This window comes from Rhipicephalus sanguineus, chromosome 7, assembly GCF_013339695.2.
Source record: "Rhipicephalus sanguineus isolate Rsan-2018 chromosome 7, BIME_Rsan_1.4, whole genome shotgun sequence".
In the NCBI taxonomy this organism is placed as follows: Eukaryota; Metazoa; Arthropoda; class Arachnida; order Ixodida; family Ixodidae; genus Rhipicephalus; species Rhipicephalus sanguineus.
This window is the reverse complement of record NC_051182.1, coordinates 128,735,661-128,751,744: the sequence shown is the minus strand read 5'-3', so window position 1 is coordinate 128,751,744 and position 16,084 is coordinate 128,735,661. Positions and strand designations below refer to the sequence as shown.

General features: G+C 46.1%; 1 protein-coding gene across 5 annotated transcripts in view; it reads left to right on the top strand.

Moving 5' to 3' along the window:
* The window catches only part of LOC119399902 (uncharacterized), a 114,970-nt gene extending 103,064 nt beyond the window's left edge, over positions 1-11,906 (top strand). For 2 of the 5 annotated variants that reach the window (XR_007416948.1, XR_007416947.1), the window contains exon 3: positions 8,872-8,884. The gene's annotated coding sequence lies outside the window, so the exon portion shown is untranslated. Of the gene's footprint in view, positions 1-2,627; positions 2,718-6,155; positions 6,244-8,662; positions 8,738-8,866; positions 9,006-11,558 lie in introns of those variants that run through there. The other 3 variants (XR_005184980.2, XR_007416945.1, XR_007416944.1) reach the window with 3 other exon arrangements.
* Positions 11,907-16,084: the final 4,178 nt, after the last annotated feature.

Sequence of the window (16,084 nt, the reverse complement as noted above, 5' to 3'; positions counted from 1 at the left end):
GAGTGCCGAACACTAATCTTTGCTCGTTGCCGCACCTTTCTACGCAGCCGCAGGTTCCTGTCAACTATTTCGGGGTAGGGTGCATCTCGTGCAACAGATCGAGAAACATCGTGGGTCCATGCCATGCTCGAGTGTCTTTAACTGACGACCTACAAATTGCATATCATAGACACGAAAAATGGCAGAAAGCAAAGCTGCCACCGCACTGCCTCGCGAAACAATGAACGTAAGGCAATAAAACGGCCATAGCTCCATCGCTGCAGCGATAGGTTCAAGAAGGCGATAATGATATTGGAAGAAAAAAAATATTGGTGATACCTGAGGTGTGTGATCATTAGGCAAAGAAACGTAACTGGCTGTGCATGCATGTTAATGAGATCCAAAATATCACCCTGAAAAGCTATTCAAAATTATGCAATACAAACTTTTTACTAGGTTTTCATTCGACACCCTCTTGACTGAGCATGCAATGCTGCAGGTAAGAGCCCGACTATGTAACCCAAGACACAGCAGCAATGCTGATGTAATGTCCATATAGCAATGAGGAGTGACAAAACAATGAGTGAAGGATTGATCTACATGGCATCGGCTGTTTGCACTTCTATTCACCCACATACTATATTCACTTTCCTGGAAATGAATGCCTCTATACATCAGGATTTGGTTTAAAGTCTCCAAGGAGGTGACTTTTTCTCCCCACAGATCATCTGAATGGACTAACGTTGAGTCCGTAGATTTAAATTTTACCGGGCAGCCGTTAGTACCCGCAGTTGCACCTCAATGGATGAACGGTCGGTTTACTCAATACTCCATTCAGATGAACTCTTTATTCCCAGTTCAAATGATCCGTTAATCCCCAGGGACTATTTTCTGCATTTACTATCCGCAAGGCTTAATACTTTTTTCGCGCGTTTTCCGCGGGGAGCAAAAAAGAACTCGGAAAAGAACACGCGAAAAAAATATTTAGTCATGCGTGTGTCACGGGATTCGCAGTCAATGCGACAACGAAAAACAAAAGTGAGGCAATGAAACGTTTTATTTTTCTCTACGCATGTGAAGTTTCTGCTTTCCTTCATTTAATTCACGGTAAAATGTCCAGTATAGCTCCAGCCGTGTTGTCATAACTCGTACAGTTCATTTTGTGAGGCTGCTTCAGCGCAAGCGATAGATGATCGGTATTGCACGCACCAGCGCATACAGCATTCTGCACCTTGGGCACAACGGCTGTATCCCGCAAAGCACAAAAATATTGCAAATAGTGAGTCGCACCTGACGTAGAGAATGAAGACGCACGCACATGGCAAATATCCTCAAGGTGAAATAAAAACAAAGGTCTAAATTATGGCATGCAAATAATTTCACCATGATGTCATACATCATCAAAGCCGCTTTTAGAGCCACATAGCGCAATTGCGGCAGCCGCATGCATCACGCCGAGGCGCTGCCAACCACCGTGCCGCCAACGAGTCGGCGAGTTTTCTGCGAGCGCCGTCGTGCAGCTCGAGCACGCCCGCCAGGCGCCGCTACCGCCAGCGAATCTTGAGCTGTACAGCGAGCTAAAGTGGGGCCACCTCCTCGACTGTTTGCGAGCTAGCGTCGACGGTAATGGCGACCAATTTCCACAGAGTTGCGAAGCGCAGCCAAAGTCGAGTAGCTAAAGCACCCGCCAACCCATGCCGGTGCACTTCAAATGCGCGACATACAATCCAGCTAGTTGCCGGCGACCGCAATGCGTTTTGGACGAGTCGCAGAACAGCGACGAGGCCTCGGCCCGATATCGCGAGCTCACAGCCCATCACCACATCGAATCTTCGGGGAGCGAGCACGTCCGGGCGGCCGATGAAATGGCGGCCAATATCGAGGCGGTCACAAAGCCAAGCCGGCCCTCGCGGTACCTTTCGTGCGCCTGATGTACAACACGATCGCGTCCGTTACCGGTAATCACGATCACTTTCGCGCACGCGATAGGAATGGCAGAATAAAGAGTGATCACTTACTTGTGAAGGAATCCAGCGCCGATTTGTGCCCAGAGTCGGTCGGATTGAAATCATGGATCCGATAGGCCTACTGTGTTCTCGGCCACCATTCCCTGCCGGTGGCGACGCAGTGCCGTTACTACGCCGGAGATACACAGCGTGGTGTCGCGACATGTCGAGACCAGCTCCAGACTTCATGGGTGCAGCGAAAAGTAAAAGCAGCACCACACGCTCATCCAAGCATTCGTTTATATCGAAGGCACCGCGGCGTAGTTCCTAGATAGTCGAACTCTCCGAGCGCGAGACAACCGCCAACACGCCACCACGAAAACTATTGGGAAGACTGACCCAAGAGTGAGGAGGGCGGTTAGTTGTCCTGACAACGGTCTGCACACGGAACGTATCTCTTCACACGGCCTGCATCTCCCGCGCGGTTGATTCCCTTCCAATCTAACTGGTTTTCACACTGCACGCATCCCTCTGCGGTGTTTCCCCAATCGTCTCTCCGTTCATCGCGCGCGCCTATTGGGCTCTGTTACTCCTCTTTCTAGCAATGTTGCCTTAGAGTGCTCGTAGTCGTCTTTTTTACTTAACGTTCTGCTTCTCTGTCGCTTAATTGCACTGCATGCAGCAATTCTTTTCTTTCTGCAGGTATGCGATTCCGCGATGCTTGCCGCTAAATTTGTCAATGATACACTGACTGAACGCCGCGGGAGGATCATCTCCCAAGGGGCCCGCGAAGTAGGTGAACAATTATTCTTAAACCCGCTGTGTGGGCGCATATTGGCGCTACCGCGCTGCGTGGCTTTTCACTTAGTGTTTCCGTCACAATTGACCAGGTAGGTTCAGCAGATACTTTTCATGGAGTGCTTTGTTATAAAATTCTGTTATTTGAAACTGATGGGCCATGAAGTAGCTTATTGGTGCCGCTCCGTCGGAATGCGTGTGTTGCAAATGGTTATATTGATGCTGATGGATTGGTTACGTCAAGAGTGTATTATAGTCGAGAAGTAATGCTTGCTTTTAATGTGAACGATGGATTAAATGCGGGCTTACTAGTAACACATTTTATTGCGATAGCAATTATATGGACAGTCTCGGCTGAATTTTGCCGTCGCCGTCATGCACCGTATATGTATATATATACAAAAGCGCTAAAGAAAAATAATTCAGAAAAATGCTGCTGAAGCGCGGAATCGAACCAGGGACCTCTTGCTCCGCAGCGAGTGGCGCTAACTAGTGCACCACGAAACGCAGATCCTCCACGTAGCTAACGGCGAGCGTTATATACACACCCTTTACCGCTGGACGGACTCGGAGACGGCAGGCGCTTATAAGCGTTTCTTCATTACCAGCGAGATGGTGCTAGGAGCGCGACGGGCGCATTTAAAAGTCGTCGGCGAACTCGCTCGCTTCTTATATTTGCGCAGCGAGAACCTTGCCCTTCCGCTGTCTGCTCGCGCGGTTTTCTCGTGGTGAGGGGAAGAGGGATGTTTCACGCTTTCACCGTGATGCCCGCGCTCATGTTACTGAGCGTATGTAAGCCACTCGAGCTCAAGGGACGCCGCTAAACGAACAAACAGAAGATAAGCGTGAACTATCAAGTGTCACAGCTCGACACTTGAAGTACGCTAGTTTTCCTTTGCTGCTCCGGCCGCCTTTGCAACAGGAGCGCTGTTCAAACTGAGAGTATCCATTGACGAGCCTCACTTCGTATAGCATTAGTTTCTTTTTAGTAGGTTTCCTTTTAGCACGAATAAAAGACAGTACAAAGTAAGAATAATAATATCTGGGGTTTAACGTCCCAAAACCACGATATGATTATGAGAGACGCCGTAGTTGAGGGCTCCGGAAATTTAGATCACCTGGGGTTCTTTAACGTGCACCTAAATCTAAGTACACGGGCCTCAAACATTTTCGCCTCCATCGAAAATGCAGCCGCCGCGGCCGGGGCAGTACAAAGTAGGCGCACAGAGATGTGGTTCATAGACCGAGAAATGAGAAAGGTCGGCAGTTATTTCGTACATATACCGGTTGTCGGGCAACCTAAAGAAAATTGCACGCCGAGGTAACACATACGTGTTTTTTTAGCACCTAAAAAACTATTCAGCCTATGTTGAAAAACAGTACCAGAGAAGAAAAGCGATCTGAGCTGCCCAGTCATGTACAGCATCCCCTTAACGTGCAAGACCTGTTAAGTCGGGCAATCAGGAAGCTGCATCAATCATAGATTGCGTGACCACAAAAATAAAGTTGGCAAAAAGCACACATAATGGCTTGTAGCACTCCATTGTAATCGGCATCGACGTTCCCCTCTCTTTCAGTCCACCAAAATAGTAGGTAGTCGTAAATGTTACCTAACAAGGCTTTTAATTGACGTTCGTATCAGCAAGCCGTCATTGGCACTATCGGGCAAAGAATAACAATGCATGCCCATTTCTTGAAACATCACTGCATCTTTTCGCTTTGCTCACCATGATCGCGTGGCTGTGACTCGCGAGGCGATTGCGTAAGTGTACGCTGTTTTCCAAAAAGTCACAGTGTCGCCGCAAGGGCGAAGCAATGAATGCGATAGCAAGAAACTAATGCTATAGGAAGTGAGGCTCGCCAATGGACACTCTCAGTTTGAACAGCGCTCCTGTTGCAAAGGCGGCCGGAGCAGCAAAGGAAACTAGCGTACTTCAAGTGTCGAGCTGTGACACTTGATAGTTCGCGCTCATCTTCTGTTTCTTCGTTTAGCGGCGTCCCTTGAGCTCGAGTGGCTTACATACGCTCAGTAACATGAGCGCGGGCATCACGGTGAAAGCGTGAAACATCCCTCTTCCCCTCACCACGAGAAAACCGCGCGAGCAGACAGCGGAAGATCAAGGTTCTCGCTGCGCAAATATAAGAAGCGAGCGAGCTCGCCGACGACTTTTAAATGCGCCCGTCGCGCTCCTAACACCATCTCGCTGGTAATGAAGAAACGCTTATAAGCGCCTGCCGTCTCTGAGTCCGTCCAGCGGTAAAGGGTGTGTATATAACGCTCGCCGTTAGCTACGTGGAGGATCTGCGTTTCGTGGCGCAGTAGTTAGCGCCACTCGCTGCGGAGCAAGCGGTCCCTGGTTCGATTCCGCGCTTCAGCAGCATTTTTCTGAATTATTTTTCTTTAGCGCTTTTGTATATATATACATACTTATACATATACGGTGCATGACGGCGACGGCAAAATTCAGCCGAGACTGTCCATATAATTGCTATCGCAATAAAAGAAACGATTGCTGGAAGTTACCGCCGTGTGTGTCCATGTGTGCCTACTTTGTTCTGTCTTTTAATTGCGCTTCAAACAAAGCCACTTTAATGAGAAATTATTGTATTTCAGCAATATTACTCGCACTTTCTAGATTACTTTAATGCTCTCTCTCATTAGATTTTCAATACCTTTTGCAAATTGTCGCCGTCAATAAGAGTACAGTGTTGTTTGAAAGCCGTAAATTTCTGAAATATTTCACGTCGACTTGATTTTTATATGGTCCCATTCTAGTCCTATAAATAGTTTTGAACGTGCAACCAATGGCTTGTCGGAGCCATTGCTCGATCACGATTTCTGGCTTTCCTTGTGGAGGAGCAGAGTAGCTGCAGAATCTCAGTACCTGTGGGCTGTGATATTGACCTGTATTTCAAGTGCTGTCAACCAACGGAGTGCCTCCAACAATTCTCACATCGCTATTGTGTTTTAATTGATCACATTTAATTGATCATGTCAACACCATGAGTCCTACAGCACGATTTCATGAGTAAAGCTTGCACTGTAAAGGTAAACGTGCCTCTCCTGCTGTTCAAAATTGCCTTCGTGATTGCTTCTTGTATTGCTTAATGTAGGTTGATTAATAGGAAGTTCTCTATATGTCCTACGTGTCATTTTGCTTACTAGTATAAAATATTGGCTTAACTTAATGTTAAGTTATTCGCTTAGGTTATTTAATATTGTCTTACTTTAGTAATACTTTCATGCAACTGCAAGGAATTTTGAAATCCTTGATTTCGCTCGTACATCTGTCTGGAGCAAATATTATCGTGGTATTGCTTTAAACGAGGCTGCCTTGCGAAATAGAAGCTGGTAAAATAAGCTATCCTAAATACAACAAACTTGTAAGCGCCACTGAGACAGGCTTTTTCTTGCATGACATGACAAAACAGCTGTACGAGTTCGAGAGGTTTCCGAGGTAGAGTTTCCGGAAAAACGACGACGAGATAGTCTGGTACGCCATCAAATTGACGGAAAGAGGTAAGTTGTGCTGTGTTTGAAGTGGGTGTGCTACACTGGACTAGATGATGCATGTTCACAAATAAGGATATAACATACACAAGATATCTTTATGCGTCTTCGATTTATTTGTTTGCATATCGTCCAATGGGCACTGGAGGAGGGAACTTGAAATTTTATGCACAGATATAATGCACCTAGAGAATAGCAAGAAGAGAAGAAAAAACCAACCAAGTTGTGCACAAGCGAATGGCAAAAAAAGAACCAGTGATGACAAGTCTTCTCGTTTCGTGCTTTCCCATTCCTTAGCGATTCCTGGAACAGCTGGAAATTTCACAGGCCAGCTCAAATAACGGCAAAAACGGTGCTTGAATAAAGTACATGAAGAACATCGGGACAGAAGTACAAGGGGTGGGCGCCGTATTATCTCCATCATAAGTAACAGCATAAAACAATCTGAGAATAACAGAGAGCTGAGCTAGTCCTTGTTTTTGAAGAACTTATGTTAATCAGAAGTAAAACCAGTGTGCAAGAAACGTCTTTCGCGCACACGATGCGTCCTTTGCAGAACGCGGTCTCTTCGTGGTATCGCACGCCTCCATGCTTGAACAGCGAGTATCGCAGGACCATCGGTTTAGTACAGAGTTTTAGAATGGAGGACCCAAGGCACTAGGTTTCCGAGCGGCCTTAGGTAGGCTGCTCTCGAGTTTAGAAGAACAGCCCAGTTTTAGAGTTGGGTAAACGCAAGCGGCGCTGTGTGAAAACGTATGCGACGCCACATGTGGAAAAATTAGTTCTAGACTGGAAGAGGATTTTTCCATCAGTATAATCACATTTTTCCTTCCTTATCAGCACCTAACTAGGCCTGAGGAAGCTAAGGTTACTTCACTGACATGCAAGATATCGAAGTTTGCCCTTGGGGTACCAAGTACAGCCTCTTGTGAGAGACTTGACTACAGTGCCACCTTGAATGACTTCAGTGAGCTCGCGGAAGCCCACCTGACGGCTCAGTACCACCGCTTATCGAACACCCTCGCTGGTAGGCTTATCTTAAGCTCCCTATAAATATTACCCGAGCACCGATGGCCACGGAAAAAATTAAGATATTCCCCACTATATTCATGAATGCTTTGATCTTCTCTTCTCCCTGAAAATGTGTATCCTGTTCACCACGAGCATGGAAAGCAACAACGAGCTAAATTCCTTCAGAGATGTTCTTTATTTGCAAAGATGTAATAACGCAGAGTATCCGCGTGGACAGAAACTCGCTTTATTAGTTGTTGACTCCACTGGCAGTGTTGCGAACTTATCATAATTTGTCATTTTAAGTGACTCAGACTACCATAAACAACTTCGGAACCGGTAAGGTTTGTAAGAAGCAGGACAGCCCTAGTCATTCTGTCCCATAATGCGCCATCCCAACTTGTTTCATTACTCTGGATACCTGCTCACGCAGGCCTAATTGGTAAGGAAATGGCACACGTAAGGCATTGTTGTTGTGATATCATAGCATCTTCCTCTGTAAAAGTGCTCCAGACTTACCTTCATGGCTACGACTAACAGTCTCCGCTTTGCATGCACAGAAATACCCGATAAGAAATGGAGGACGACCGCCGCTGTAGCTCAATTGGTAGGGCATCGATTGCGTTATCCGTAACAGTAAAGTTACAAGAAGACCAGTAACGTCCCCCACGGTCTCCTTGGCTTCATTGTCTTATTTTTTTTCATGAGGTTGTATCTAACAAAGCAAGCGAACCCTTGATCCATTCCCCTTTGTTCGTGTTCTCTTTGTTTCCCTTTAAATATTAATTTACGACAGCCTTTTTTCGGAAAACGTTGGCTCTGTTGAGAAGGATGCTGCGAAAGAGCATATAGCTCAGTGTGTAAGCATTGTGAAAAACAACGAAAGATATCATGGCCACTTTATTGCTAGGTTGTTTTAAACTAGACACAGAGAGGACCCAACTGTGTAGCAAGGGGGGGTGACAAGGGCTTACGTTTCATTCAAAGCGCGCTGACGCATATCTCGCAGTGCAATCACATCTTAATATAGGCACTGCATCCGCTCAGTCATCGCCTCTACCTTACGTGTTGAGTATTCCTTATTTAATAAAAGCAAGCGCGGCACCCTGTCACGGCCGGCGCTGTAGGCGGGGTGAAGATTTTTTTTTTTTTTTGGGTGGACGCATTCCCTTAACCCAGTATACAAGCCATTCGAGGCAATAAAATGAGAACCATGGAGTACTGCTTGTGTGACAGCTGATTTTTTTATTCAGGAATCTGATATATATATTTGAGAGGATAATCTTGGCACAAGTGAGTCAATATTAAGATCATTATGGGTTAGTTATTCGCCCTCCTTAGTTCAGACATTAGAAAGGTGTTGGAGATACCCTTGTTTTTTACGCGTTGAGAATTTAGTGACAACTCCGTAAGATTCTTTACCGTTTGGCGGTAGAAAATGTCATCGCAGTTGGTTTTTAACGTCTTGCTGAACAGAGCACAAAACGAGTGGGTACGTGCTAGGTGTGCATATGTGCGTGTTTTTATTTACCACAAATTCAAAGTGTCTGTGAGCTGTTTTAGACAAATTACTAATTGGGTGGGAAAATTTCGTTGTCGTCGTTTTTTTACTAAACTGCAGGACAGAGTGTCGTCTTAGTGAGCAACGACATCAATGTGAGAACTAAAGCATTGATCAACGATGTCGAGACCTACTCGGCTACAGAGTACGAGAAGATGGTGGGGTACTGTGGCCCAGAGACACCGAAGCCTCCAGCAAAGTAAGAATACAATTATTCTACTAATTCCACGCCAAATAGCGTGAACGAACTTAGCTGCGTCGTCGTGGATGATCTTTCGTCTTTTAATATTGTTTCAAGGCAAACCTGAAACCCTTAGACGTTTTAAGCCTCCCGCGGTGCATCACTTATATAACGCTTAGAAATAACAGTTGCGTTGTATGCGAATCTGCACTACTGGTGTCAAGGTGTGTCATACACAAATAAGGGCTACAGACGTAGCACGAGGATTGCCCAATATCTTTTCAAGAAAGTGAAATTGGTGCACCTAAACACGAACACAAAGAGGAGCCAGACGAGGACAGGCGGTAAACTAACAGTCTGTTGTCTGACAGTTGCCAGTAGCGCCTGTCCTTGTCGGGCTAGTCTGTGTTACGGCGTTATTTGCGCGAATTGCGCTTTGATAAAAATGCAAGACCAACTAGCCCAACAGCCTGTTCTACTGAAGTAGATCGCCGAGTACTTCAGTCAAAGGAAAAGTTAGACCCATACTAAGAGACCAATAGCCTGTTTTATTTGTGCAACACAACAAGAACACAGAAAAAATATTTATGAGAAATTAAAAGAAAAGCTTTGAGACTGCAGATGAAGTCACACTCAAGGCCGTAAATGAACAAAATGAGAGCAACTGTACTTTTAGTCCTCGGGAACGAACACGTATTCCGCAGAGAGACCAAGTGGAAGAAGATGGCCGACATGTCCGAAAAGCGGGGGCGGGGATCCACTGTTCAGTCTTCAGTTTGAAAGGAAGCCCCAGAAGGACAAACGGAGGTACTTTCCCTCGTCACGTGACCGTTGCTCCTCTGCAGGGCGCCACTGTGAAATGTGCACGCGCTCACACGTCTATTCATGCGCCAGACTTTGATGCTCCGCACTGGCACCCCATCAAACTCGGGAATGAGTTTAGCCTGCACTGATAATAGAACACTGTAGCTGATAAAAAGAGTGCTTGCTGGCCACAAATTATGCAGTGACCCGTAACTCAAAATATTCCGCTGTTTCATGTGCCGCTCTTGCGTTAAGGATGGCAGCTCCTAGTAAGAAATACACACAGGAGCCGTATAGAGAAACTCGTCAAAAGCATTTCAAAGCCGTCAAAGACTGAAACACCTGATCTACCGTGTGAACGCAGCTTAGTGGTACATTCGAAGTGGAATGTGGGGAGACTCAGCGGTACACGCAAGTTCATAGGTGGCTGTAGGATAGCAAGGGATATGGTTTTTAATAAATATATATCGCAGTCAAAAACTCCAGCAGGCTGTCGGCCTAAGGGAATACGTAATTTAGGCCCGACTGACTGTGAAAGTCTGTATGTCACGGTATGAATGCAAAAGGCTCGTCCAGGCCCAATAAATTAGCAGTTTAAGTGCAATACAGTGTTAATTTAGCACCAGTCGCAAGGGTCGAAGTCAGGAAGCGAAGTCGTGTTGCTGTTCAGGACTAGAGCGCTCGTAGATTTTGAACGTTTCGCGTAAGAGACCCACCAACGATGTTAAAACAGGAGACGTCGTCATAGTCCGAGCTGAGAAAAATTACCTCGACAAATGTGGAAACTGTCAAGGGTTCTTGTAGTGTAGAGGTGCTGATGGCCATATACGTTCTTGCGAGATTCAACAACAGCAAGGGATTCTTACCACGAGGCCGATACAGAAACTTTATTGCCTCGAGCTGAACGAGTGACGTGGCGGCCGGGAGTGTGTGTAATCAAGCGCAGCACTGTGTAGGACCGAGGAAGAAGCGCCTCCTTCGACGAGCCCGTGCTCACGAGCACACTCAGCCACAATCGACCGAAACGGTTGAAAATAGATATCGTTCGTGATGTTTAAGCGACACTTCTTAGACAGTGAACCGTATGCCATTTTAAACAACTATTCCGAAGAATTGGTAGCACGGCCTGCCTTGAGAAGCCGTGGTTGCGGTGATGTTACACCTCTAGCCCGCACCTCGTGGTGCTTTTTTTCCAAGGGCCTTGACGAAGTAGGCGGTAAAATTGCTCCCTTGGTTTTTTCTTTTTTTTTTCGCCATAGCTTAATTGTACCGCATTGTACAGCTCAGTAATCATGACATTATTTTAAGGGTTGTTTTCGTCATATGCATTTTTCAGCGAAATTTTTAGGCACGCATACAGCCAAAGTTACAGCCTAGCATAGCCATTTGCTCAATCATCTCCTACACATAGCGACATTACGTTCAGTGCTGTTTGGCCATCATTGGTCCTTTCGCCACAAAACACCACATAACGTCATCATCACTGTTTTGTCTATTTAATATCTTATTTTGCCTCATTTGTTCAAATAGCCCTAAAGACTGCTACTACATTGCCGGCTCATTACTGCAATCTCTAACGACAAGCACTTCGACACAGCCACGCACACTTAGTTATGCTGGCTCTTCATCTGTGTTACGTGTTCGAAGGTGTGAGGGCAGAAAAAGTGTATAGTATCCTGCTGTTTTACAGCCAATACAGCGAAGTGATACTTTGTTACGACATGTTTTCTCGAGTAATCTGTAATTATTCGATCTTTATTTTACCAGGACCGCTACTATATGGGATCGGAAGCGCCATGGAAGTCAAGCTTCGCGCAAACTATCGCCAGAAGAGAGCTCCAATAGACCGGAGAGGTCACGAGTTGGGTTGGATACCACCTCAACTAAACTGATCGAGAAGATTAGTTCCTAGAGCTGAGTGAGAAGCGGCATCGGGAAGTGATGGACGCTGAAGAACGCCGGCACCAGGAAAAAACGAGAACCCTGCATAAAGTCATGAACTCCGTCCGTGATGAAAAAGATGCTCAAGGGCACTAAATAAACGAACGTTGATGCTGGGGTAGATCCTTTGCTGCTCCAGCCGTGATAGTGCGGCCAAAAGGATGCTATACGTGAGCGTTGGGTCATTTTCTCGAAATTGTATTTTTGTCGAAATTGTGAATATATCCGACGATGGTGTTCATATATCGTGTGAATGAATGCCACTGAGACCGCGCCTCTCTTAACAGCTGTTTTGAAAGGTTCTGGACCTGGCGCGAACAATGCAATGACCACCAACTTCAGTTAAACTTTTAGCATTTTCAAGGCGCCGTTCTTTATTTGATCTCACCTACTTTAACATCAACCAGCGTTTAAAACATAATATAAAAAAATGCAGAGAGTTCTTGGTATTCAATATTTGTACCCACCTCGCCTATAGTCGCTCTTCAATTGTACAATGCGCGTCCGTGTTGGTGGCAATAGTTTTTCGACCAATTTTTGTACCAACTTTTGGGATCGATATGAAATAACCTTACCGTAGCGGCAGACGCTGCCGTCTTTATTGCTCCGAGACTCAGATTATCGGCATAAAAATGGGCAACTGGATAGAGAAATTTTAGAGGCAGTAACCATGCGACGCCTCAAGGATGGTGACTGCAATAGCTCGCCGCCAGTGAGTTACTCAGAGATAACTTCTTAGCATTTGTATGGCACACAATTGTCGAAGGTTGCTCTTCGTCTTTATCGCTTTTCAAGGGAAGCTTGCTACGAGTTTCAGATATTCGTGCCGGCGTTGATCAGTTCGGAAAACCCAGCGCCGGCCAGCGTACAGAAATGCGGCCTTCGAAGGTGCGACGGTAACATGCGTGTGTGTGTGCGCCGTTCTCCATGTAATCGATGCTCTCTCGACCGTGGGCTTCTCGGGAATAAGCCGTTTCTGATATGGTGATGTTTTATCGAGGTAACTTGCCAATTCACGCTGCCTCATTTCATTGTTGCCTGGATATGAACGCACGACCGTCGTGGTTGCCTGTAGCAACTGAAGTGCTGAGCTGATAAGCATGTGGAGGAAGGTCCCATTCGCCGCATGGAGGAAGGGAATACTTAGGAGGGAGCATTGCGCAATGCGAACGAAAGAAGAAAAAAATGGCCGCGTATCTGCGTGCTTCGCTGCAAATGTCGCCGAAAGACGATAGTCTTGTGCCGGCCGTACTACATCAGTCCTCCTCGTCTATGTTGAACCGCCGCATCTGGCTCGTAGCGTCGCATTTTCAGCGCAGCCTAAGGAACATTAGGGTCTTTAAATTATTTATGTATTTTCTAGTAAAGGAACGCACCTCCTAATACTTATGTATTGATGTTGCGCCTCAGATATGCGTAACATTTGCTTTTTGATCGACAGTGATCACAAGTATGAACGGCCACACCAGTTCAAGATGGCTGGGCGTTCGGAAGGTGGTTAAACTTTGGCCGGTTGCCGAATCGGGTGACAGACAGACAGACAAACAAAAAGACAGACAGACCAAAATTTCTGCGTTTAAGTTCCCCAAGAAAAAATGTCGTCTTTAAGAGAAAGAAAGAAAAGCAGTAGGTCTAGTGTGCCTCGATGTGTGCACGAAACGCGCAACAAAACGCGCATCAAGGCACCCTAAGTAGGTCGGGCAGCACACGCCAAGCTTCGCTTGCGGCCATTTTCCCGACAGGGAAGGGCGCCTGAATTTTTTGTTTTGTTTCTTTCCGGTGCACGCGTGTACACGATCTGTATGAGCTCGACGTTTGCTCGATTAAATGAATAGTTGTCAGTACAGTTTCGTGTTGTCTCTTTTTTCCTCCTGTTTGTTTTTCGCGGTCCCTTTTCCTAATCATGAGTCGTCAACTGGCCTACACCCACAGTTTTCTAAGTTACAATTCATTCACAAACTACCTGCTGGAACGGAATGTGTGCGCAGAGAACATATATTGGGCTCTTATTGCTATACTCACTCACCAGTAACATTGTCAAGGACGTAGTATACTTGGCAAGGCATGGAAGGTAGTGAGGAGAAACCCTGACGAGGCGTTTGTTGAGCTCTTCAAGCCACAGCACTCGATCGTCATCGTTAAAATCACCGCCGGTGCCAGCAGGGGCTTCCAGGTTGGTCCGCTCGAGCGGTCGACCTCTTCGTAGCTTATACCGTAAGCACAACCATCTCGCATGAAGCGATGTTGGTGCAGGGCTTCGAGCCAGCGCCGCCATCGCGTGATATGGTACCGCAGAAATCGGCGAGTACGAATGTCGTTCTGTCTCCATTTCATAGTGGCGTGATGCAGGAACTTGGCTGTCTATATAAAGATACAGTTCACAGCACCCCCTCCGACACAAGTAAAGTTTGCCTTGTGACTTTCATTGTGGATGAATTCCACTGTGGAACAACGAAGCTTAATTGCTTTTGACATGTTTATGGGCAATTATCTGCGTAACTTGTGCAATGTTTTTCTCTCAACGACATCTTTTAGGTCAGTATGTAACCCTTGTCGTGTCCAACCTTGACGTAGCACAGTTATTTGGCCTAATTGGAAACGGTTCATCCTTGTGACAGGGACTAAGAAGAGGTACACAGCACTTGTCCTGTGTGTATCTCTGCTTAGTTCCCGTCTTTCGTTCGCGCTTCTCAAGGATCAACCTTGAAGCACATTTTATTTTTGTTTGCTGCTGTTCGCAGATGCAAACCTAAATCTAAATGGGCGGGCGTACTTTTTGCATTTCACAGACATCGCAGCGTGGCCACCACTGCTGGGAACAGAAAGTGCGGCGTCGCGCATAACACCACAAAGCCATAGCTTATAAGCCACCACAGCGCATTAATGTGTCTTTAGCAAATATAGAAAATAAGAAACAACAATACTGCTTGTAAAAAAAACCGAATTTGTCATGAAGTGCGACGCAAACAATGCGGTAGCAACAAGGGGTGTCCGAATATTCGAAAATTTGAATAACGAAATGAATAGCGTTCTATTCGATTGAGCACACGAATGGAACAGTTCAATAAAACTTTCTGCTGGTTGAGTTGTTTCATACTTCCAAGGGAAAATGGTTGCGTCCAAACTAGACAAGGAGGTAGACGACACGGACGAGTGCGAACTTTCAACTTAGTTTATTTTTCGTCGCTGTCAGTATATAGGCGTTGACGGAAATCACATTGTCACGCCCTGCAGATTACAGCAGGCCGCCCAGGATCCTCATTTGACAAACTAATAAAGAAATTGACGTTTGACTTCCCTTCTTAACCGCATCCCTTCTTAACGAGATCCTGCGCAACCTTTTGTAACCTGCAGAGCGTGACAATGTGATTTCCGTCATGTACTACATATACACTGACAGCGACGAAAAATAAAGTTGGTTGAAAGCTTACGCTTCTCCGTCTCTTCTGCGTCCTTGTCTAGTTTGAGTGCAGCCATTTTATCTTGCAGCCGAATCGAATTGTGTATACATGACACACCGAATATTTTTCGAACAAGCGAGCACCGACGAAAATACCTCAAGAAACCTAAACGTTGGAACTGAGAACGATAAAGTTGCATGTTTTAATAATCAACTTATCAAAATACATGCAGCCCAAAGTTGGGAATTCGCGTTCAAAATTCGCATTAAGCAGAACTGTAATCGTCGGTGATAATTCTTTTTTTTGTGTTCTGCTTAGTTGCTTAAGGAGGCGTCTTAGTTCCAAAGCAATAAAGCAGGGCAACAATTCCGCTTAGAAAGTTGTAGATCGGTTTTCAAAACGTTTGATTAGACAGTTCCTAACCTTGTCTATTAAGTATTAGTGTGTTTCTGCTTACTACAGATGCCTGCGAAGTACAAAAACATTACACGTGACACGTCCGCATGCGCACCATGAGTGCAGCGCTCCGTGTACAACGATATGGTTCCCGCGCGGCGGTTCGTGACAGTGATTAGCAGACGCAGTGAGTATCGCTTGCGGTGCCACAAGCAATAGGTGCGTCATCGCACGTCCACCACAAGTGTTCTTGTCCTGCCGCTTAGAAGGCGGCAGGACACGTTGCCGATGCTGTGGTCGTTTGCAGGCGGAACGTTAGGGAGCACTGGTATTACGGCGCACAAAAAGCGGACATGTCGCGCGGTATTTTCTTGCATTTCGTGGGCATCTGCAGGAAGCTGAAAAAGACGAATACTCAACAAACAGAAACATTTATTGCCTTTTCTTCTTACAACGATAATGTGTATGGCTATGATCCGGGGTTTCGTGGCGTCGTCCGCATGCAAGAAGCCCAGTCTGTCAACAAGTGGCTAGTTTCGCAGGCTTTCCGAGACG